This window comes from Monodelphis domestica, chromosome 3 (assembly GCF_027887165.1).
Source record: "Monodelphis domestica isolate mMonDom1 chromosome 3, mMonDom1.pri, whole genome shotgun sequence".
NCBI classification, from domain to species: domain Eukaryota; kingdom Metazoa; phylum Chordata; class Mammalia; order Didelphimorphia; family Didelphidae; genus Monodelphis; species Monodelphis domestica.
The window spans coordinates 496,276,518-496,298,739 of NC_077229.1; the positions used below are offsets into that span (position 1 = coordinate 496,276,518).

The following is a 22,222-nucleotide window of genomic DNA, read 5'->3' on the forward strand; positions in this document are numbered from 1 at the left end:
ATCCAGCATTTATTTGGGTCTTGGGAGAAAGGAGGAGCTGATTCTTCTCTGGTACTCTTACTGGCAGAAAGGGAGGATGCTGAGTTAGCTATTGAGAACAGCTGACTTCCAGGCTCCCTGGTATCTCTGGTCCATCCTTCAGAGGCTGATTACTAGGTTCGTCTTGGTGTGAGTGAGGAGGGCTGCCCTGAAGCTGTGGTCCAGCGTTTCTGTCCAGTAGTCTTTTTGTCTGGACAGTTCCCTTACACTGAGGAAGTGGAATCCTCTTAGCAAGTGGCATATCATTGGTTCAAACACACAAACCCTCAAGCATGCCAAGCAGCCCCAGTAAAGTTCTCCAGAAACCCATCTTTGTGCCCTGTGAATACCCTGTGGGTCTCTTTGGGGGACACAATCATCCTTGCAGAGACTCTCACTTTTCATAATCTTCTTTCAACTTCCCACCTGATTCCTACAGAAAGGCCGAAGCAACATGGCCATAGCAATCTCTTGAAGATTTTTTTTTTTTAACTCTTAGAACAAACACTATGTTTTGATTCCAAGGCAGAAGAGCAATCAGGGCTAGGCAATGGGGGTTAAGTGACTTGCCCAGGGTCACACATCTAGGAAATGTCTAAGGCCAGATTTGACCCAAGGACCTGATTCAACCCACTGAGCTACCTAGCTGTCCTTCTATTGATGACTTCTAACAGTTTTCTTTATTTCTCTGGCCTAAGCCAGAGGATACAGTTCCAAACAAAGGCATATTTTTTGAAATGGCATAAGAAAAGAACTAAAATATTTCTTTCATTAAGCTGAGAGCTTGTGCAGATGCAAACACCTTTTTGTGATCATATGGTTTGAAATTCTTGTTAGTCGGTCATGTTTGTCTCTTCACGACCCCATATAAGATTTTCTTGGCAATGACACTAAAGTGGTTTGCCATTTCCTTCTCCAGCTCGTTCTATAGATGAGGAAACTGAGGCATACAGGATTAGGTGACTTTCCCAGGGTCACACATCTAGCAATTATCTGAGGCTGGATTTAAATTCAGGTCTTCCTGACTCCAAGCCCAGCATGTCCTGTGCTATCCACAGTTTGATATCCTGTTTTTTAATGAAAAAAATTTAAATGCAGAATTTTGTCTTATATTTATATATAAATAAACATGAGAGGAGGTACATACCAATGGGAAACAAACAAACATGGTGAAGATTCATGCCAGGGCTACTGTCTTCAGCTGAAGCCATCATACCAGCTTTGCTTCCCACTGATCTTTAATGATGTGCAATCTCTGTCTGTGGTCTCAGCTGGACATTTGCTCATTGCTCCCTGCTGGTCTCCCATGACCACAGCTCAATACTGCTCCAGTGGTCCTTGATTGTGGAGACCTCTGAAGCCTGAGGCCCCAGCTGGAGTCTCCCACAGAGGAATGGACGTAGTCTTCCCAGGGGGTGTAGGCTCTGCTGGTGAAAGCAGAGGAGCTGTTTTACTACCATTGATTTAAGGAAAGCCAACATCCTAACACAACAAATCAGCAAATGAGATTCCAAGCCTTGGTGTGAAGGGATGCTTCCTCTCTAAAAAGTAGATTCTCCATGCCAGGGGCTAAGTTCTTTGGAACACCAAGAAGAGCCAATTTTATTTTTTATTCATTAAAATGAGCCTCTGTCAGGAGTCCTTGTCTGACTTAGAGTGAGAAAGTACAAACAATCGTTTGCTAGATTTCCAATTTCCAATTACTCTGCTTTGAGGGTTGCCTTCCAGCAAACAGCCCAGAGTTCTCAGGGTTTGAGTCCACTTTCACCTCCCTTTTTTCAGTCGCAAAACTCTTGCTCTCCCATGCAAATGAGAGGGAAGGGGAGAAGCACAGGAACAAACTGATAAATCCAGAGGGCTCTTGGCTCCAGCCTAGGAGAAGTCCAGCCGTGACCCTCCCTTACAGGGGCAAAGCAGTTAACAGAGAAGATGCCACAGGAATGAATCTGGTGGAAAAGAAATAACAAACAGCAAAATAGTCACTTAGGAGGGCAAAATGTTTGTTTCACTGATAAAACATGGTTCACGAAGGAAAATAACTCAGGATAAGGTAGGGAGCAAATGGATCTTGTTGCTATGGGAACATGGTTGGTAGAAGCACAAAATATGTAAATACTGTAATTTGGTTTTTTAATGTGCTTCTTTTCCATGAAGAAAATTCTCTGACAACTGAAATGAACATCGGAATCCTCGGCTGCAAACAGCAGCGAGGGGTGATTGACAGAGGCTGGACAAGTGGGTTCTGAATCACCCCCAAAGGGCAAATTTGACTTTATTCAGAGACATAAAATCAAATGCAGAGGATGCTAGTTTTATGGAATGGTTGATTGCAGGCCATTTACCTCTCCATCTACTTCCAGAAGGTTTTCTTTAGCCTACGTTTTGATGACTTGGGGTGAGTGGGAGATCCTGATACCAATAATGAGCCACAATTAGGAATAATTATGATTCCATTATTAGTTATTATCTTCACCATAATAGGCTAGTGATACTCTTATTATTTGGAGAATACAGATGATTATGCATTAGAAATCATTATCATTTAAGTATGATGATAATGACGAAGATGAATCGCTGTTATTGCTCAAATAATTAATCTATGATAATCACTTGGGTGGCTTAGATGGTACACTAAATGTTAATATCAATCTATATTTTAATAATTGCCACAATAAATTATTAGCAGTATAATAAATCAACAGTAAACATTTCCATGGATATTGTTATTCAGATTGCTTGATCGTAATTAGTTTGCCCAAGAGTAGGTCCAGATTATCATTTCTATTTTGCAAATGGGAAAAATAATGTACCCAAGAGTCACATGATATATACTAGTGCACAACCAAAGGAAAAAAAAGTGGCAGTGGTATAGTCGAAAGTCTCAATTCAAATCCCAACTTGGCTTCTGTGTTTTCCATCTATGACATTTGTGAAGTCCCATTTCTCTTCCTGGGTCCTCACCCCTTGAAAAGACTGCTCCAGTGATAGGATTGTGTGTTCAGGGCTGGTTAAGACACAAAGAGAATTTCAATCAATTGACAAACATTCAAGAGGGCATTGTGCAAGGACCCAGGCATAAATAAAATATATATGATATATATATATATACACACACATAAATATATTTACATGTATACATATATACATAAATATATTTTATGTGATTAACTTTAATGAAAGAAGAAAAACCAGAGTTTCCCCTGGCTGAAATTAACTAACTCAGCTAAACTTTTAATCTAGTTAGATTCAAAATCCCCCCCTTTACCTCCCCCATGAGATTGGTCCTTATGTAGACCAATCCTGTGCCTGGAAGGGGGGGCATGGCCCCTCCCTAGCACAAGATTGGTCCATTCAAGACCAATCCCATGTCAGGAAGTAAGGCAGAGGGACTCTTGGGGCACACTGGGGATGCAATTCTCCCAGCCACAACACTTTAAATCCCACAATATATATAAACAAAAGTATAGGTTCTTTCTTCAAGGAATTTACATTTCATTAGAGGTAGATTATAGGTACACCATTATTTGGGATATAGGATAAATTTGGAATATATGACATAATACATCCCCCAAATATGATATAATTGGGATATAGAATATAATCATCCCAAATAAAAATTTGGGATATATGATAAAAAGACACTGCAACTGGAAAGTAGAGAAGAAAATATTTACTAATTGATCCTTGGTTAAAAAACAAAACAAAACAAAACCACAAAACAACCTACTGTTGTATGTTGGTCCTGAAGGGAGAAGGTGTTCCTTTTTGACTTGGGCCAGCTCTTGGTTCATGTCCGCTTCTCACCCTAATTTTTTGCCTTTAGTTCTTTCTCCTAGTTTCCTGTAGAAGACAGAAGTTCCCATTTGTCTAGGACTTAACAACACACAGTTTTGAAGCTCTGGTAACTCTCTAAGACTGTAAGTTATAGACAGGTTGAAACTAGCACCCTGCTTATAGAAAGGAAGTCCAGGACCAAGAAAATCACAGGGTCTGCTACAAGGAAGCTTCTAGGGATTGAATCACAAACTAAAGGTCAAGTTACATGATGACTCCATAACTTAATGGAAACCAGGCCTGAACTTTTCTGGTTTCCCCCTTTTTAATGAACCCTCTCCTCAATATTCTTTACAAAGAGATTCTAGTCATAAAATCACAGATTTCGCACTGGAAGGGATCTTGGAGATCATCTAGTCTAGACCCATCATTTTATAAATGAGGAAACTAAAACCGTGAGAGATTAAATGGCTTGTCCTACTGCTCAGAAGTAACATAGCTGGCATTGGAATAAAAAGACTGACTCTAGATTTTGTGTCCTTTTCTTTATAGCACTTTAACTCTCCAATATTCAGACTTCTGCATTAAGCAAGAGCTGAAAAATTTCTCAGCCTGTCTAGAACCTCTTTCCCCCCAACTTATTTCTGGATCAGGGCTTCTAGGTTTGTGGAAATGTGTCCCTAGAATTTAAATTAATAAACATTTATTAGATGCCTACTGTATATAGAACCCTGTGCTAGACAGTGAAAGAGAAAGAGACAGTTTAGATTAAGACAAAATCATTGATCTCATGAAATATTTTTTAAACCCATAACTTTATGTCTTAGAATTAATATCAGTTCCAAGGCAGAAGAGAGGTAAGGGCTAGGTAACTGGGATTAAGTGACTTGCCCAGGGTCACAGAGCTAGGAAGTATCTGATGCCAGATTTGATCCTCCTGAAACCTCATGAAGATGTAATCTATCTAGGAGTAGCTGTAGCACCTACTATCCTGCTACAGGATACACCACTGGAGTTCCTTTGTTATTTCTCTCCTGCCTTCATGAAAGTTAGCATCTATGTAACATTTTAAGATTTGCAAAGCACTCTAAATGTATTATTTCATTGATTCCCACAACAGCTGTGTGTGAAGTAGATACAGTTATTCCCATTTTACATGGCTTGCCCAGGGTCATGTAACTATGTCTTCTGAGGGACTTGAACTCAGGTCTTCCTGACTCCAAGTCCAGTACTCTTCCCAATCCCTTCAAGTTTCAGACCTTCCAGAGGCTCTACCCCCTTGGAAATCCTGTTGTATCCACTCCCCAGTCCTGCTTGTTTTCCTGAAATAATTCTCCAGCTAGTTGTGAAGGCTGGCTTTATTCTTACATAAAGTTTGACTTCCCCTATTTCCTTTGGCTGGGATCTAGTCAATTATGTTGTGACCTGCCTAAAGGCAGGGATTATTATTTTTGCATTTTTGTATCCCCTCTGCCCAACATAGTACTTTGCACAGAGTAGATGCTTAATAAATGTTTGATCATATGCTTTGGTTCTAAGCCTTGGGAATTGTCAAAGATCTGAAATTGGAGGGGACCTTAGGGCTCACAGCTAGGGTGCAATGGAGCCAGCGCTAAAATGCTTGGTAGAGCCTATTGTTAAATTTTCAGTGTGAGCATTCACACCTTAGAAATCAGTATAAGCTCCAGATCAGACCTTGCTTTATTGTTTTGTTGATTTCTAGATTCAGGAAAAATTTCAGATTAAACTTAAAAATGTGTGTTGTATATATGTTTTTCCTCCAGAGCCTGGTAATTAAACATTTTACCATCACACCCTTGCATTATTCTATAAACATTGCTTTTGCAGGAGTGCAGTACAAGGCTCAAGGAGTGAAGTCATCACCAGAATGAAGGTGTGATGATTGTAAAGTAATAATAATGATCCCTCCCCTTCTAGAATATTATAATGTCATTTATTATTTAAATAACAATTAAATTTTATAATATTATTAATAATATAATGATTATTATGAGCATATAATAATCATTAAATTATTTTTCCCTTACAGTCACCATACCTCTAATCTGGGTTATGACTTAATTATTATTATCATTACTACTACTACTACTACTACTACTACTACTACTACTACTACTACTACTACTACTACTACTACTACTACTACTATTATTATCTTACAGTCACCATAATTCCATTATTATTATTATTATTAATGGTATTTATTAAGGGCTAAGGTTTGCATTATCTCCTTTGAGTTTCACAGCACCTCAATTATAGCTTCTTTATTTTATAAATGAGAAAACAAGAGACCTGGAAATGCCAAAGGACTTGCCCAGGATTACACTTTTGGTGGATGTCAAAAGGCCATACTTGAACCCTGGCTTTCTGATCTCTAACTCCCTTGATCTTTCCACTGTACCATGCTCAGTTAACAAATACCACCTACTTCTCTTCTATTTTTTGATGAAATTCTTGGAAAGTACCTCTTAGTCAGTACTTTTCCTATTGACTGTGCACCTCTTACCTTTTCTGTTGCATAAAACTCCAATATATTGGGACTCTATTGGCTATTTGATGTAGTGGACTGAATCCTGTGGCTGGGATTTAGGAAATCTGGGTTTCAGATTTTTGTTTTCCAAGCAGCTGTGTCAGCTTGGGCAAAACCATTTGCTAGCCTTGGTTTCCTCATTCATAAAACCAGAAGGCTTGCTACTTATGTCCCAGGTGCATGTGTGCTAAGGAGAGAAAGTGAAGAGAGACCAGGAGGATCTCACCAAGTCTGAAGGTTTGAAGTATTTCTAAAAACAAAATGCTCCAGAACGAAGCCTTCATTGGGAATATCAAGGAGGAAAAGTATCTGTAGAGTGAGAGAAGAATCCTGATCTGTGTCAGGAGGTTGGAGGTAAAAGAAAGATACATAAAGAAGAGAGGGCAGAAAAAACTCTTTGCACACTGGAAGCCAAGAAACAAATGTTTCTGAAGAGGAGGGAACTGAATGCTTTGAGGAGAAAGCAGCTGCTTGTCCTACAAGGAATGGTAATGTAGATGAACAGGTGTTATCAGGTGGGAGATCATCCAGTAAGAGCTAGAGGGAGAAGAAGAATACTGGTGGCTGATGACTCTTGGCTGAAGGGAACTGAGGAGGCTATTTTTTGACTTGCCACCTAAAATGGAAAGGGTGATTATCTTCCTGGAATATGTATTTAGGACATAACAACCCCCCTCCCCCAATTTATCAAAACAGATGACTACTGCTTGCTTCTGATTATTCATGTGTGCCCAAATGATGCTGCCAGAAAGACTTTAAAAACTATTGCCAAAGACAACAAAAGTCTTGGATAAGAAAGTGGAGACCATAAGGGCATAGGCTGTTTTCCTCACTCTTGCCTACTGAAGGCAAGGGATATAGAAGAGAAAAATTTCATTTGAAGAATGAACAACTGGCTAAGAAGGTGGTGTCTGAAAATAGGCATTGGATCTCTAAAAAAATAGTTTTAAATATAGGAATGACAGAATCCTGGCCAGGGATGGAGTGCATTTAACAAAGGTCAGTATCTTGCAAATCTTATCAAAGGAAATTTAAGCTAAAAAGGGAGATAGAAGGCCATTCTTTCTCTCTCTCACACACACATACATATGCATATATATGTATATTACTTTCTATATACACATATGTTTATAAAGAGATACATGTTTGTGTGCATACATATATACCCATCTATGTACCATAGAGAGAAGTTATAATGTGTGGGTAGATGAATTAGCTCTTGAGAAACATAGCTAATGTTGGGGGGCCTCATAGGAAAAAAATAAAAGAAAAGTGGTAGTAATAAAACACATGTACCTATTTACAAATACACAAAGATTTGGCAATAAGAAATATAAAGTAAAACTTTTAACTCAAGAATGAAAATTTGACTTTCTAGATACCATTAAGACTTGATAGATGAGATCTTTGACTAGAATGTATCTTTGGAAGTTATATCTTATTTATAAGAAGCAGGTGGTGGAATAGCATTAGAAATTAAAAAGATATGCTTACTGTGAAGATTAAATTAACACTCCTCTGATTGTGAAAATAAAATTAACTCTCCCCTGATTGTGAAGATTAAATTAACTCTCCCCTGCCTGTGAAGATTAAATTAACTCTCCCCTGCCCATTTTTAGATTTAATCACCAAAAGCATATACACCCCACTCACACTTGAGTGGGGGAAGTCTATGACCCATGTGTGCAATAATGAGTGATGAATCAGATGCCCCCCTGGGCAGTCCTATGCAAGGCTTTAGCTGTAATTGGTACAGTGGAGGAAAGTCACAGGAAGTGACAAAAAGGAATGATCTTTAAAAATGCCAAGAACTTCCTGTGAAGCTCTCTTCAGTTGTTCATATTCAACTTGATTTTGGAGGAGCTCCAGCTTGAGACATTGAACTGCTCTTGAATTTAAACTACCATGTAGGGTGAGTGAAAAAGGCTGCCTCTTTTCCTGGACTTTCTGAAGGGACTAGCCTCAGGAGAGACCTACCCTTTTGAGATAGGCTCCCTGCATCCCCAGGTCCTTGGCTTAAGGCTAAGGCCCCTCCAGCTAAGGACTAATTAGCCCTTCCTGGGTTGAGCCTGGGGCTGGAGCAAAATACTTAGTGTAGGTTCAATATCTTATCATATTTTCTCTCTCTGATTTTTTTTTACTTTCATTTTTTCTATATTTTATAAATAAATTATTCAAACAAATCTCTTTGGAATTAATTAAATTCCTAGTGACCCTATTCTTAAATAATCCAGTCCAACCCCTTATAAAAACTCCTCAATTACATGTGGTGACCACGAGGTTGTGAAGAATATACTCAATCTTCTTAAATCTTCTTGACTTTTCCTTTACTTTTGTTACTATCTCTGTTAGCTCTTATTAGCTTGTCTTGAATTTACATTTCATAGCTGTGAAAGGTAAGTTCATTTTTTTTCTTTTCCCCCTTAAAAATAAATGCAACACAGCCATTTTTAATCTTAGCAGCAAGACCCTGAAGCCTCACCTGGGGAAGTTATCATATGATAACATTCAGGAACCTAAAGTGAGATCATAGTGGAGAATATTTGAGTGAAGATTAGTGAGGAGGACAAATGATTTTTTTGTTAGAGTATAACATAGAATACCTGGACAAAAAGAAGGAATAGATAAAGAATTCAGGAAATAGATCAACAACTGGACATAGTGGTATGACATAGCAGTGACAGAGTATTTCATTTATGCAGACATCTATTGAATCTCTGCTAAAGGTTAAGCAGCTAATGACCTCTTAACTTATTTTTAATGATAACTTCATCTTAAAATCCCTTAAAATAATTGCTATTTACTTTTTTATTGGTCTTTAATGGGGAGATTTTCTTTCTTGTCAATGTATCCTTAATCACATTTCTTCCAATCTTCTCCTTTTATTTCCATATTAGTTATGTGAAAGAAAACATGAACAAAAAAGCCCCCAAGAAAAATAAAGAAAGTAGAAAACAAGGTATGCTTTGATCTGCATTCAGACTTCATCAGTTCTTTCTCTGGAGCTGGACAACAATTTTCATCATAAATCCTCAAGAATTGTCTTAGATCATTGTATTGCTGAGAATAGCTAAGTCATTCACATTTGATCATTGTATAATATTGCTGTTACTGTGTACAGTGTTCTTCTGGTTCTGCTCACTTCACTTTGCATCAGTTTATATAAAAATCTGAGAGCATCCTGCCTGTCTTTTCTTATAGTATAATAGTATTCCATCACAATCATATGCCACAACTTGTTCAGCCATTCCCCGAATGATGGACAACCTCACCATTTCCAATTCTTCACCACCAAAAAGTTACTATTGATATTTTTGTACATTATAGGTTCTTTTCCTTTCTTTTTAAAAATCTCTTTGGGATACAGACCTAGTAGTAATACCAATTCTTTCCACTTTTCTTCCAATAGATTATCCCCATATAATAATTTCTTATTTTTTAAAAATACTTTCCATTCTGTCTTAGAATCAATTGATTCCAATATGGAAGAGTGGTAAGGGATAGGCAGTTGGGGTTAAGTGACTTGCCCAGGGTCACACTGCTAGGAAGTGTCTGAAGCCAGATTTTAACCCAGGATCTCCCTTCTCTAGGCCTGGTTCTCAATCTCTGAGTCACCTCATCACCCCTCATTTTCTCTTATCTTTAACTTTTATTAACTATCTCCTCTGCATCCTAGAATCCTATCTCTATTTTAAAAACAAAAACAAAAAACCTAAGACCGTCACTTGGCCTCAACATGTCTCTTAAGGTATTATCCTGTATATCTCTTCCCTTTCACAACCAAACTCCTTGAAAAAAAATACAACTATTCTTATGTCTATTTATTTGACTTCTAAATTTCAAAATTCTTCACTCAACTGTTCAATTCAAAGAAACAAATGCTTTTGTAATGTTCAAAACTGGATGCCATTTCCCGAGACATATTTTTGACTTGTCTGCATCATTTGGCCCTGTTGACTGCTCTGTCTTCCTGAATATTGTCTTTCCTGGGTTTTTCTGATGTAGTTCTTTTCTTGGTTCTCCTACCTGTCTTGATTGATCCTTCTTAGTGTTCTCCAGTTTATCTTCCTTCCTTCCTTCCTTCCTTCCTTCCTTCCTTCCTTCCTTCCTTCCTTCCTTCCTTCCTTCCTTCCTTCCTTCCTTCCTTCCTTCCTTCCTTCCTTCCTTCCTTCCTTCCTCCCTCCCTCCCTCCCTCCCTCCCTCCCTCCCTCCCTCCCTCCCTCCCTCCTTTCTTTCTTCTTTCTTTCTTTCTTTCTTTCTTTCTTTCTTTCTTTCTTTCTTTCTTTCTTTCTTTCTTTCTTTCTTTCTTTCTTTCTTTCTTTCTTTCTTTCTTTCTTTCTTTCTTTCTTTCTTTCTTTCTTTCTTTCTTTCTTATTACTTATAAATCTAATATGTTTCCAAGATTAATTTTAATTATAACAATCATATACCACAATTTGTTTAGCCATTCACCAACTGATGTTCTGACACAGCATAGGAGATATAATCCAAACCCTGTCCTGAGCCTTCTTCTCTTTACATTCTTTCATTTGATGATTTCACCAGCTCCCAACAGTTCCATGACCATCTCTATATAGAGGATTCCCATATCTCTATATTAAGCCCTGTCTCTCTCGAGCACCAGGACAGTGTTGTCAATTACCTATTAAATATTTCAAACTTGAATTCTGTAGGCATGTCAAATTCAGCATATCCCAAATAAAATGCATTATTCCCTCCCCCACCCACCTCATTTATTCCCCTTCTGAACATTTTTTTTCTTTTAAGAATATTTCCAACCTTCTGATCTCTCAGAATAGTCATTATTGGTTCCATGTTTTTATTTAATTAATTAATTTAGAATATTTTTTCCATGTTTACATGATTCACTTTCTTTCTCTCTCCCCCCCTCCCACCCTCCTCTGTAGCTGACATGTGTCATTGATCAAGACCTATTTCCATATTATTGATGTTTGCACTAGGGTGATCTTTTAGAGTCTACATCCCTAATCATATCCCCATCACCCCTGGTGATTGAGCAGTTGTTTTTCTTCTGTGTTTCTACTCCCACAGTTCTTTGAAAGGTATATTCTAAAGGAATCTGTGCTGTTTAAAATTTTTTATCATTGACTTGGATTTGGGCATTAGATGGCTTCCTTATAAAATTTTCAGATGACACAAATTAGGTAGGGATGACTAAAACAGCAAATGACATCATTGGGATCTGAAACAATCTTGACACTTTAGAAAACTGGGTGAAATCTAAAAAGATTAGACTCAACATTTTAAGACATCAACTTCCCTAATACCAGATAGAAAATGAAATGGTTAGATAGTAGTTTCTTTGAAAAATATTTTGAGGGGGCAGCTGAGTTTTTAGTGGACTGAGAGCCAGGTCTAGAGACAGGATGTCCTGAGTTCAAATCTGACCTCAAACACTTCCTAGTTGTGTGACTTTGGGCAAGTTACTTACCCCTCATTGCCTAACCTTTACTATTCTTCTGTCTTGGAACCGACACACAGTATTGATTCTAAGATGGAAGGTAAGGGTTTTAAAAAAATTAAGGTTTTAGGAGACTGAAATCTGTATAATTGTAAATCTGTTACCCTAGAAACTGCATTTCCCAGGAGCCCACTGACTTCCTGTAGTTATGTGGTGACGTGGATAGAGAGATAGATTGAGTGGGGTTCCTGGTCTCAGCCTCTTTGCTTCCTGGGTTGTGACTGTGGTGCTAATCTGGGGTTTTGAACAAGTAGATTAGCCATGGGCACATGGTTTTATTTTGTGACCTTTATATTTTGTTACTTCTCATGATCATTATTAAATCTCTTAAAATACAATATTTTAAATTATTGTATATTAATTTTAATTTTTACAAATCTCAGTGTGAATCAACAGCATGATATGGTGGCCAAATAAAATATCATTAGATTATATGGAGAGTAATTGCTTCCAGGAGTCAAAAAAAGTAATTTGTTGTTCAGTCGCATCTGTTTCTTCATGATCCCATTTGGGGTTTTCTTGGTAGAGATACTACAGTGGTTTGCTACTTCTTTCTCCAGCTCATTTTACAGATGAGGAAACTGAGGCAAACAGGGTTAAATCACTTGCCCAGCATCACACAGCTAATAAATGTCTGAGGCCAGGCTTGATTTCAGGTCGTCCTGACTCCAGGTCCTGCACCCTGGAGTTCTGTCGACTGCCCAATGTGAGTTGCTTGAAGTATTTGCTCTTTGCACCCCAGGGTGGCTTGCTTATTGCTCCATCGCTCCTTTCCTCTGGCTCTTAGGCAAGTTGTGAGGACTGGAAAGCTGAGTCAAAGTTAGAGAATGAAAACTGGAGGACACCAGGTCTTCCTTGTGGTGCCCCATCACCACCTCCCCCTCCTTTCCTGCCATATGCCCGCCACATGTTCACTCGGGAATACTCGGGCAGCTCAGAGTTGCCTCGGCCAAACTGGACCAGGGCGGGGGTGGGCTGGGCTGGGGCCTGGGCTAGGACGAGGGAACAACAGGTGCTTCGAGGAGTCTAGACAGAAAAGTATCCTCAGGCCCACAGGAGCTCTCTTTTAAAATAGCTCTTTCCCCAAATACCCTCCTGGCGGCACTGAGCCCGTCTGCCCTGAGGTTTAAAATCGCTTTGGCACTTTTCATTCTTGCAATTAGAGAACCTCTTTTGGGGTTGTAAAATCATCAGCCAGCTGAGGCAATTAGCTGGGCTGGGAGGCCTGGGCAGCTCTCTCTGGTCCCATCAAGGTTTCACTTGTATTCTTGCCACCCTTTTTCCTGGGGATCCTCGACGTAAGATTTCCTTCTTCAGGGCTGTCGGACACCCACAGGGAAACTTTGTGAATGGGGCCCTCAACGCCACGGCTCGGTAACATACAGAAAACGTTCGCATTTCACACACTGCAGTCTTTTGTCAGGAGAGCAACATCAAAAGATTCTTTTTGAGGGGAAAGGGACACGAAATTGGGTCATCTAGCAAGTCAGTTGGTGAGTGGGATGGCTTAATTCTTTATAGTTGTACCCTTCGTGTTTTGCAAAGTGCCTGGCACATAGTAGGTGCTTTATAAATTAGGGCTGATGGATTGCTATATAGTGTGAGGATCTAGGGACAAATTTTACCTAGAATTTCTTTTTTTAACATTTATTTATTTAATTTAGAATATTTTTCCATGGTTACACAAATCATATTCTTTCCCTGCCCTCCTCCCACTCCCCTCCCCTAGCCAACGAGCAATTCCACTGGGTTTTACATGTTTTACCTAGAATTTCAGAGCTGGATGGAACAGTTTGTATCATCCAGAGAACCGGAAGACCAGAAAATGGAAGCTAATTGCCTTTAGCAAGTTCCACAGTTCATTTGCAGCAGAGTTGGGCTTAGGCCTAGGCCTTAAGAGCTCCTGCCCTGAGCTCTGCCCACTCAATCAGATTGGAGTGAGTCAGTTAGCTTCATTTTGTTTCATCTTCCTCCTTCTCTTCCCACCCTCAATAAAAAAGAAAGAAAAAAAACTACCCAAACCCTATAGTTAGACGTGAATGGATTCGTGCAAATCTATCATCGTGACTGGAAAACAATTCAAACCAAATCTCTTACTAGATAGTGATTCATCTTTGAACAGGAAAAACAATGTTTAGGCAACCGCTGGAAACAAGATCTGTGTTTGTATTGAGTATGTTAAAAAAAATTATGTTTGTAGTAGGAGTGGGTATGAGACCTAGAGACAATTAATCCTGCAGATATTTGAACCCAGAAGAGTATCGGTGGGAAACAGGACCAGCTCCTCAGCCGCATGGGTCCATGGACTATCAGTTGCCCCAGATGGGACCGACCTCCGGCATTGAAGTCCTGGGGCTTAATTAAGGACGGGGGTCTTTTAGACTCTCCCTTTGCTGCAGATCCATTAGCTTCCTGTGGTGTGTCTCTTAGATAGAGGTTCTGTGACCACAAAGCTTTTAAAAATGACATTTCATCTATGAAGGAAAAAAGTGATTATAAGTTAACAGAGGAGCAATTCGTTGGGCACTGCTCACCTAGCCATGTCCATCTAAAGTAGGCTAAGGCCAGGGGCCAGACCTTATACTTTAGTCCCTTGTGAGGAGAACAGGATAGGAGACAATGTGGATGTAGAAACAGATGGAGGAGAATCACTATTTGGAAACAGACCAATGGCCCATTGAACCTGGCTGCCTAACTGAGGCAGCCTACTAACACTAGGCAGCCTAACTGATGCCCAGTGTTCCAGAGGTAGTCGTTGACTCCTGTGAAAAGCCAGGCAGCCTAACTGATGCCTAGTGTTCCAGAGGTAGTCGTTGACTCCTGTGAAACGCCAGGCAGCCTAACTGATGCCTAGTGTTCCAGAGGTAGTCGTTGACTCCTGTGAAACGCCAGGCAGCCTAACTGATGCCTAGTGTTCCAGAAGTAGTCGTTGACTCCTGTGAAACACCAGGCAGCCTAACTGATATCTAGTGTTCCAGAGGTAGTCATTGACTCCTGTGATTATCTTCTCATGATAAATGGAGAGGAATTTGTTCCTGTCCTCCTTTGGCAATTTGGCTTCTTCTCTGAAACCTGAAGCTACAAGGCTTTTGGGACATTGATCCCGGCCCCTGGGGAAAAATAGGGTACTCCAGAATACAAAGGATATTTTATTTGGGTGCTGACCCAAAACCTAAGAGTTCTGTTTGTTTTTGTTGGTTATTTAGCTCATGAATTGTGTCTCCAGGTTTTCCCTTTTTAAATTCTGAAGACAATGCATTCTGATCCTGAGCTAATTTAAACATGTAAAGATTCTTATCAAAAAATACAGCCTCCGCTATTATTATTTCACACTGAAGTAATACAATTTGATGTAATATAATGCATTTCTATTAATTTTTCAATTGGTTTTTGATAAATAGTATTAATTATAATAGATACAGAATAGATTATGTGTTTAATTATTGATTATATAATAATATAATATAATAATAATATTAATAATATCTCTGGTATGGAGGGCTTGTTGTGCCCTCCAAGGGCAGCTCTCCAGCCTCTGACCCTCACCTGACACCCAGCTCTCACTTGTGGCTCCCAGGAGCTGCTAGCATGCGGCAGCAGCCATACCCCGGGCAACGGCTTTGACAGGCCGACTAAACCTTGTGAGGGTAGCCATTGGGTCGTTGACACCTGGTGAACCAGGGCTTTGCTCACCCAGCATGTGAAGACTGTTTTGGCGGAACAGGCAGAAGAAACCAACAAGAAGGTTCAACGGCTGAGATGGCGACGCAGCAAGGCACTGTGGAGTGCTTAGGGCGAGTTGGAGCACAAAAGACAACACGGCCATCCAATGCAGCTGAGGAAGTCTCCAGGTGTAATGATTTTTCATGCCAATGGACCCAGGCTTCCAAAGCCGAGAGAGTGGGACTGTCTCTGTGCATCGACTTTTCCACTTAAATCTTCATGCACAAGTGTCTTTGTGCACAAAAACACACAAAGACAATAGTCATCCTTGGTTACCGAGAGACTGCTACTACTACTACTATAATTGATTACTGATAAAATGATAGCTGGATATAATTATAAACCATGTCAATTATAATATATAAAATGTATATATTGAATGTTACATATTGAATGTAATATATTCATATATCAATTAATATTGATAAATTCATGGAATACAAGCACATACAATATAGTTTTATAAATATAAAATAGATTCAAGCTCAATGAGTAGAAACCTGAAGGGCTTAAACCAGAAACATGCAGCACTTCAGCCTCATTTGGATCAGATCACTTTAACTGAGGAGCAAGTAGCTGCTCATGAGCAAATAGCCTACAAGTTGGACACATAGTCAAAGAAACAAGAAGCAAAGTACAAGAAATTAGAAAAGTGAAAATGATTTAGTCCAAAGACTGTCCCCTAAGAGCTGCATACTTGAATGAACTTCTCAAGCTCCTGCACTTCAGCCCCCTTGTGCCGATATCCCAAAGGCAGTTCCAGCCCCAGCTTGGGTTGGCTTGGCTTGGTGTCTGGCCACCCTGGGTTGCTTTTCTAAACTGTGCCCCTGGAGCTTGGCCCCAGCCCCCCCCCCCATCTTCTTCCTTTCCTGCATGATTGTGTTCCCTGCACAAGGTTCAGCAATTGGGATCATCCTGCCTGGAACGGACCCAGAAGACCCATCTAGGCTTCCTCCTCCCTGCCTTCTGGCCGCCCTGGACTTTTGACCCCAGCGTTGCCCATTCCCTTACTCAGTAACATATGAAATGCCTGTATAACTTAAAAAAAAAGTAAGTGGTTGCCTGTGGGATGGGGTTTTGGGATTACCTCAAGGTTTTTCTGACCAACAGATTATTTCCGAGATCTACTGGCTGATCCCTAAAATTATGTCATTTGTGATTCATGTCTTTGGTTTAATACTTCTTTCTTTGTTCCAATGCAAATCCTCTTGGGAGAATAAAACATTGAGCCCTTAACCATCATTTTATACTCTATTGTAAAGAAATATATTCTTTACATAAATATATATATATACATATTATATATATATACATATGTATATAAAATGACCTCCTCAGAGGTCACTCAATATAGGCTGCTGGTAACCCAGTGATCAGAATGATAGGTGTTGAGTCAGGAAGACCTGAATTCAAATCCAGCCTCAGATACTGACTAGTTGGGTACTAATTGGGAACAAGTTATTTAACTTCTGTCTGTCTCAGTTTCCTCAATTGTAAAATTGATAAATTATAAATAGAATAGCACCTACCTTCCAGGGTTGTTGTGAGGATAAAATGAGATAGTTGTTTAAAAAAAAACCAACAAAAAACTTATCAGGTACGCAGCATGTAGGAGATGCTACATAAGTGTCAATTATTATTAATATGAGTAAGGAAGGAATTTGAAGGTACTGTCTTAAGGGGTTTGTGGGGTGAGGATACCAAAGGAAGCAGTGGGTAAATAAGGAAGACCAGGATCAAAGATTTATAGCTAGAAGGGATGTTAGAGGTAATCTAGTCCATCTCTCTCTCTCTCTCTCTCTCTCTCTCTCTCTCTCTCTCTCTCTCTCCCTCTTTCCCTTTCCTCTCTCTCTCTCTTCTTCTTCTCTCTCTCGTCTCTCTCTCTCCTTGTTTCTCCCTCTTTCTCTCCCCCCTTCTTTTCCCCTCTCTTTCCCTCTTTCCTTGTCTCTGTCTGTCTTTCTTTTTTTTAGTTGTGTCCAGCTCTTCATGACCCCATTTGGGGTTTTCTTGATAAAGATACTGGAGTGGTTGAGGCAAACAGGACTAATAAGACTGAATCTGGACTTGAACTCAGGTCTTCCTGATTCCAGGTCCTGAGCTCTGTCAACTGTACCACCTAATTGCCAATTCTCTTATTATAGATGGGAAAACCAAGGTCCAGAAAGCCTGCTAAACGTGCCCAAGATCAAACATGTTGCATATAGTAAACAGGGTCCTCTTGTTTCCCTTGGATTCCTCTTATCACTGTACCAAGCATTCAGAGTCCCCCAAGACCCATTGGGGTGGAAGAACACATATTTTACTATCCAGAGCTAGCTCAGAGTGATCTTGTGCTTTTCTTGGGCCTTTCGGTCTCCCTTCCTTCTCTGCTCTACAATCCTGTACATTTTCTGTTTCAATACCTAGACTGAAACTCAACCAGTGAATTTTCTTTTGGGAATGCATCTGCAAATTCGAAGGGAAGATATTGGTTTGGTAGGAGGCAGCACAGCATGGCATTGAGGGGGAGGATGAGGAGAATTGGGAAGCAGTTCCAAAAGGGCCCATGCCTGGGTGCACACAGTGGCGCGCTCATTGGTAGGGAAGGGAAGGGAAAGAATGGCTCTGTCCCGGAGGTTGAGCAGAGGACAGTAAAGAGCTGCTGGTAGGTGGGGCTCAAGGCAGGTAGGTCTAAGAATAGGGCTAGTGGCTCCACATGCCTGGCCTGGTGATTTTCCTCCCCCCCCCCATTGCCTAGCACTCTCCAATGTGCCACCTATCCATCCCAAAAGATTGATTTTTCCCAGAAGAAATGGAGCACAGGGTCAAAGCATAGGGTCTATGTGGGAGGATGAGGAGTAATCTAATTGGGGTATATGGAGAAAAACATTTTAGGGGTGTGGGGGAACAGATCCTCTAATTTTATTGACTTAGGGAACTCTCAGCAAGAAAACTCCCTCATACAATTCAGATTTGGCAACTTCTCTGCAATTTACAGTTTTAGAGAGTTGCCAGGGGCACGGAAAGATTGATTTGCTTGCTCAAGGTCACCCAGCCAGTGTGTTAGAGGTAGGAGTTGAATTCAATTCTCCTTGACTTTGGGATTGCTTTCTATCAACTATACCACCATATCTCCTGAAGGGGAATGTTATGATAGCTTGGTAGGCAAGGCAGACTCTGTTCTTTAGGAACAGGATTTCAATTTCCCAAGCTTGACTCAAGATCTGAGAGTATCAGATATTTCCTCTTCCTAATTCTCAGAGATCTAACCTCTTGGGGGCAATCAATCATGCCAGTGGCCTTTGCTACTTGGTGAAAGCTGAAGCTATACAAAGACCTTTTGCTTTGGTTACCCCATTGACAATAGATCAGATATTTGCCAGAGTGCTTGAGAATCTTCCCAGCATTACTTGAGAGACTTTTAAAACTTAAATAAAATAATTATTTAAAAAAATAATAAACTACTTGAAAGACTTTTAGTGAGAAAAGTCCCAGATTCTATGAGGTTCAAAGGAGCCCTAGATTGTTCTATACTCTCCCAAGAAAACATGGATAGGTCATAAGTACTAGGTGTATGATTCTTACTGGTGGGTTAATTCTTACTCAAGTGAATAGTTTAAACACAAAATAGTTGTTTTCTGTACTTGACAATGAAGAATCTGCTTTAGATATCTATGTCACAAGGTCAGTCATTGGACATTAAAGGCTCAGAAATAAATTAGTAGCCTGATAGTTCTGTCCCTCAGCTCCCACTGAGAGTATTTTATGAAATCATAGAATTTGAGGACTTGGAGAAAGTAAGACAAGTTTAAATTGTTTCTATACTTTTCAAAATATCTTTATAATAGAAGAATTAGCTAACCCCTTGACTTTATAAAGCCAGAATATTTTTCCTATATTTAAAATTCCCAATGGGAAAAAAAACCCTCAACCTTATACCACCAAATTTATCTGTGCCTTTGGAGCAATATGGTCATTAAATAATAGGCATATGATATATGCCTTTTCTCGTCATGGAATCTAACTCTTTACTACATAGGCAGTGACGTCCACAAAGTCTTAATGGAGTTTTTAAGCTTCAATGCTTGAAATTGCACTAAGACGTCTGAGATGGGCACATTAGGAAATAAGTCCCTGGTACATGTGTAATGAGTATCTCAGTATCTCTAGTTCCCTTTAGAGTTTGAAATACTAAGGTCTCTCCTGAATAGGAAGTTCAGCTCTGGCCTTAATCTCTTCTCTACTATGAGAAAGCATAGAAGACACAGGGGCATAGTGATAAAAATGTTGAAAAAATAAGTAAACTAAGGATATTTCACTTTACTTTATGCTTCGGTGAAAAGAAATATGTCTATAATAAAGAATTAAATAAATTCATGGCAAAAAGTAAGAGAGAGACAGAGAGAGACAGACAGACAGACAAAGAGACAGAGAGAGAGAGAGAGAGAAGGAGAGAGAGAGAGAGCTAATTGAAAAGGCATACTTGACTTAATGTCATGTATTGGTTTAATGTTAGGCAAAAGAAATTCCTAGCTTTATGAACCTGGGCAAATCACTTAACCCTGATTGTCTAGCCCTTGCCACAATTTTGCCATAGAGTTGATACTTAGATAGAAGATAAGGAGAAGGAAAGAAGGAAGGAAGCAAGGAAGGAAGGAAGAAAGGAAGAAAGAAAGAAAGAAAGAAAGAAAGAATGAATGAATGAATGAATGAATGAATGAATGTTCCCAGGGACAGTATTACAGAGCTGAGAGTTCTACTTCCAAGGCCTGAGGGAATAGTAGAAGGGCTAGATTGAGGCCTGAGTAAAGTTGTTTTCTCTCTTCTTTCTCCCTCCCTCCCTCCCTCCCTCCCTCCCTCCTTCCTTCCCTCCCTCCCTCCCTCCCTCTCTGTCTCTCTGTCTCTCCTTCTCTCTCTCCCCCCTCTCTCCTTCTCTCTCTCTGTCTCCCTCTCTGTCTCTCTGTCTTTGTCTCTCTCCCTCCCCCATTCTCTCTCTCTCCCTTCTATCTCTGTCACTGTCTCTCTCTCCTTTGTCTCCCTCTCTCTCTTTGTCTCTTTGTCTGTCTCTGTCTGTCTGTCTCTCTCCCCTTCCCCTCCTTCCCTCTGACCGGAGGAGAGACCAGCTGCGTGAGTCAATGAGAAGTCCCTCATTGGGCCCGGTTTCAAGTGGGACAAAGAAATCTTTGGCAACATGGTTTGAGTTCAAGAAACCAGAGGTGGAAGGCCAGGAATATCAGGTTAATCATCAAATGAACAAATCCAGAGGAGAAGTGAAAGACCTGGGTTGAGCCATCTCTTTAGAGGAGATTAGCATAGTCAGCAAAAGGGGGACAAGCAAGATAGAAAGAGGGGGAAAGAAAAACAAAGCAGCTAAATGGAATAGAAGGTCAAAGTCAAATATAAAACGTATACATTTGTTATATTCAATGAGGTGTGTGTGTCTAATTCTTCTTCCTACCCTTATTCTCTCTCTGAGGCAGCTGGTGGCATGATGGGCAGAGCACTGGGCCCAAGCTCAGGAAGACCCGAGTTCAGATCTGACCTCAGACATTTCATAGCTGTTTGGCGTTGGCCAAGTCACTTAACCTCCATTGGTCTCGGCTTTCTCAAATGCAAAACGAAGATAATACTAGTGTTCATCTCCCAGGGCGGTCACGATCTGGTACAATATCTGTAAGCTGCTTAGCACAGTGCTTGGTCCACAGGAGGCACCATATAAATGCTCCCCATTTCTGTTCTTATTATTCATTCTAGCCTGTGGCTACCAGTCAGAAAATGGAAGGCAACTATGTTGGAGTGGCCATAGTTTTAGGTTCTTGACCTTACCTAATTGTATGTTAGAGTTTGGTTATAACATTTAAAAAAGGTTACCTTGCAATGACCTTGTTTAGGAGCAAATGACAGACGGGCTCCTCCTGGGTTGTGGCCCCATCTTAGCGGGCCATTTTCGTCTATAAATGTCTTCAGACCGTCTTACTGTTTTAGCCACGTTTCAATCAGTTCATTCTTTGTGGCTAAGAAGTCAGATCCTGGAGCTTAAATATCAGACAGAAGTCCTTTGCCACTCGGGGGAGGAGCCGCTATCTTAAATGTCTTTCTTCAATTTCATTGGCCTGACCTCTGGTTAGATTTGCCCCTTCTTTTGGCAGCAGCCGCCATGCTGGAACGATCTTCTTTCCCGATCACTCGGCTTACTCAAGAGGGTCCTGTTGGCTGTAGCTGTGTCTAACCAACCTCTTAGACTGTTCGCTGGGGGGATGGCTCTGCAGCCTGTCTTCTATCTCTCCAGTAGCACAACTGACATAGCTAAACAAATCTACCCCATCACAAAGCACGCGGGTCTGAATGGTGCATCCACTTGGCCCAGGATCTCTGCCGCCCCTTCCCAGCTGCCTCCACTCTGCTCCTCAGCATTCTCTTTCCCGTTTGTCCCACCATCTCCCCCAGCCCAACTGAGGGCTCTCCCTGCCCTGGGGGTCCCCAGGCTCCCAGACTGCTTCCAGGACGTCTCCACACTCTACCGGCAGAGTGGATGAATCTCATTTCCTTCTCCAGCTCGCCTTCATGTTTTGTCTTCTTCCATTAGAAGGGCAAGGACTTTCTTGTTTGCCTGGCTTTGAATCCTCCATACTTAGCAGATAATTCTGGTAATACACAGACAAAAAATAAAAGCTCAACCAAATGGAGTCAAGAAG

The 22,222-nt window shown here is 40.4% G+C and overlaps 1 long non-coding RNA gene across 3 annotated transcripts; it reads right to left on the reverse strand.

Annotated features, from left to right (window-relative positions):
* Nucleotides 1-1,613: 1,613 nt before the first annotated feature.
* On the reverse strand, nucleotides 1,614-21,878 carry LOC103102874 (uncharacterized). 3 transcript variants are annotated; one of them, XR_008917939.1, is made up of 4 exons: nucleotides 21,399-21,878; nucleotides 15,519-15,779; nucleotides 2,361-3,022; nucleotides 1,614-1,964 (listed from the first exon to the last, which is right to left on the reverse strand). It is a non-coding gene; the product is annotated as an uncharacterized LOC103102874 (long non-coding RNA). The 3 variants fall into 3 exon arrangements; XR_008917937.1 differs by lacking the exon at nucleotides 15,519-15,779 and adding an exon at nucleotides 3,742-3,858 and having other exon boundaries at nucleotides 21,399-21,875; XR_008917938.1 differs by lacking the exon at nucleotides 15,519-15,779 and having other exon boundaries at nucleotides 21,399-21,871.
* Nucleotides 21,879-22,222: the final 344 nt, after the last annotated feature.